A 3,443-nucleotide genomic window follows, 5' to 3' on the forward strand; every position below is an offset into this window, starting at 1 on the left:
TCGATATCCTTCATTCACGATGACGGTAAATAGATGGGATTTTTTTTTTTTTTTTTTTTTCCTTTTTGCACATCTGTCATTGAACATAATCGTGGCTGTTTTCACCAGATGTCCTCAGCCGTCTCCCCACCTCTGCGATTGTTAAACGCTCTCCACAGAGACAGAGTTTACGCTTTATCATCTGTCATAAGAAAGAAACCTTCCTTTTTAGTGCTTGGGGAAGTAAAAAAAAAAAATGAGCAGGTGTTGTTTAACATAATGTTTTGTGTTTCTTGGGGGTCACTTGTATTTCTCTTGAAATTGCTGAAAACTGTCAGAGCTGGTTGATTTTTACTGATCGGATCCCACTAAAAGCAGTTTGGAGAAAAGATGGAACTTTTAAAACATATTAACCCAGAACAATAGCATACTTAAACTACAATATATATATATATATATACAAAAAAAAAAAAAGTGGTTTATTGGTTTGAAAAAATTCTGAAAACCACCAAAAATAAACCCGAGCCGACTCTTCTAGTGCAGCCCGAGTGTGAATTTAGAGTGATTCACATGAGAGGTGACAGCTCTGCTTCACTTTGATTCCAAAATACATTTAGTCGATGAGTTTCGTGTGGTCTGTTGATGAAGAAGCTCTAAATGCTATGCAGGGGAGATCGATATATATATATGTCTGGATAAACGCCCCATTCACAGCAGCTAATTGCCCCCTGGTGTGCTGTCTCGCTCATCTCTGATGTGCGCCGGATGTAAATCTAAGGGCCGTTTTTCGTGTCGGTTGTTTATTTCTTGTCGTTTCTCGTTCGTCATTAGCTTTGAAGAATTCGTGTTACGCCGGGATTTGTATGACTGCTGGAGGCTGCACTTCTCCGCCACCCACAGGAAGAACTTCAATTTGTGTTGATGTTTGACTTCCAGCTTCAGCTGAACTGGATGAGTGAAGCTTGGATTTATCAGAAAGAAATCCAGCGTTCAACCGAGAAACGACGCTTGACGCGACGTCTGCTCGCTGCATTAAACTGTGAGGAGCTGCTCAGTCACTATTTCCCTGCTCTGTTTACTGGAGGCCCATTAATTCTAAATTAACTCGAACACAACAGATGTTATCTGATCAGGGAAACAGAAATACAATAGTTTTGTTCGTGATTCATAGTCTGGAAAGTACCGTATATGCAGGACATGCAGAGGATTGAATATGCGTTAGACCAAAGACAATAGAACATAAAAATGATCACTTGCCTCATAAAAGTTTGAAGAAGTAGCTTTGTAGCGCCGGTCTAAAGACCATCTCAGGCTCCTTCAAGCCCCTCTCACTGTAGGACATAAGACCGGACTGAAAGCTCACTTGTTCTCAGTCTGGAACGGACCAAAGTCCGCCCGCCTCCGACCCATTGCTTTTTAAGAATCCCAGTACATTTAGCACTGCTGGTAAATCTATTTAGCAGCGAGCCGTTCGTATCGACTCCAACAGTATCTACGAGACGGCGCTGATAGCGGTCGCGGAAGAAAGCTATCTGGATCCATCTCTCCCCGGACCCTCTATCTGCGTCCTCCGTCCCAGCGACTGAATGACAAACTGCACTGTTCTCCGCGGATCAATGGCTCATAAGTATAAACCAATTTCCTTTACAAACAGCACTCGGGGAAATAAACAGACGGACTGCCTTGGGAGCCTGACACCGCATGAGCTTCAGCAGCCCATTATTCATTTTAATGTTGTGGAACTTGATAAATACGTCAAACTTTGGAGATTAGGCTTAAAAGTAAATCTTGCAAAAGTAAAACTGAGGTCAGGAAATGTTTCATAAGAGGCATGAAGACAAATAACTACGGCGCACCGCTCTTTTTTTACCCCCACCCACAAAACGACACTTCATTTTCTATGTGCTTTCCAGCATCCAGTAACAACTGTGTATTTTACCTGCAAGGTTTTCCTAAGTTTCTTATTGATTCGATTGTTCTTCGTTGGTTCTGCTATGAGCCGCACAGACTTCAAACTCTCACTTTGTTTGCTCTAAATCGTCCATTGATCACAGTTTCATTACCTTTGTGGGTTTTTCCTCAAAGTTTCCAAGTTGTCAAAGCAAAAAATAGTTTTTTTTTAAAGAAACTCTTGATTTGTTCAAGGATACTCTGACAGATAAAACTCTGAATGCAGCTGCCTGACAATAAATCAATCTCAACAAACACTAAATGTATGTCGTCCTTTGCATATTTAGCCTTTTGTTTGGATTTCCTGAAGGTTTACGGTGTCTCTGCGCAGCTTTTTTTGGCAGACAGCTATCTGTTCGGGGAGTTTTAAAGCATTCTTGAATTGCATTGCCGGATGGAGATTTTTAAAGGGTCCCCGTCTGCAGCTGAATGGCGCAGAATCTGTCTGCGTGGAGCCACAATCCATTAGGTTGTTATTGCAGGACGGGAGATGGTTTACAGCCCTCAGTTCGACCGCGAGCGGCATATATTTGCATTGTGCAGAAACAGGTTTCCTTGGTTTTAATGCTGCAGTGGAAACTGAAAAAAAAAGGCAAAGATGAAGACAGACTGGAGCCGGGACACGAGTTTGACCGGCGGTGTTGAGAATCCACTGCCTGTTGGGGGAAACCGGATTACCCACAGGAAACACATACAAACAAAGGGAGAACATGCAAACTCCACTCATAAAAAGGCCGCACTTCGGTGGACTCAACCTCCACGAGCGAAAGTTGGAACGACCGTTTCCGAACCGACTTCTGTTTCAGAACAACAGCAAAGCATTAAATCCGTCAAGATCTCATTCAGTAACTGCTGATGATGATGTAAATGCAATGAAAGCGGCTCTTCTTCCCACACCACTGCTTTCTAAAGATAATTTAATACTTTCTCCGCTTGTTTGGAAATCCTTTCAAATCCGGTGCTGCGGGAAAGGTTTAATATATATATATATATAGTAACATCCTCTAATAAGTGGTTGCAACAAAGTTGTACTAATAATTAGGCTGGAGATCACACTGATGTTTTTTCAGGTCTGTATATTTGGGAAAAAAAGAAGCCCCCCCAATTAAAGCTAACATATTTGGCAGAGGAAGCCATGCATGGCTTTGGATATTTGCAATTTGTAGGATAATTTGAAGCAAAGTGATTAAAAAAAAGACCGCGTACACATCGCTTTAAGAGTTCCAATGAAACCATAGAAATTCCCTTTATTATCACGTAATAACTATTATGTTCAATTAGTAAAGAATACAAAACTGTATATGTCACTGTAGGAATCACATTAAAGATGCTGCTATATAAATTTATACTCTAATGTCAGTAATCACTGTAAAATGTGATTTTATCAAAAAAAAAAAGCTGCAATTCTGACAGAAAAGGTTAAGAAATTGCAGAAAATGACAGCAGCATTTACTGAAACATATTTAATCACACATTTCTGCTGAAAAGGACATTAAATGTTGCACTCTCAACTC

The sequence above is a fragment of the Salarias fasciatus genome, chromosome 18, assembly GCF_902148845.1.
Source record: "Salarias fasciatus chromosome 18, fSalaFa1.1, whole genome shotgun sequence".
Taxonomy (NCBI): domain Eukaryota; kingdom Metazoa; phylum Chordata; class Actinopteri; order Blenniiformes; family Blenniidae; genus Salarias; species Salarias fasciatus.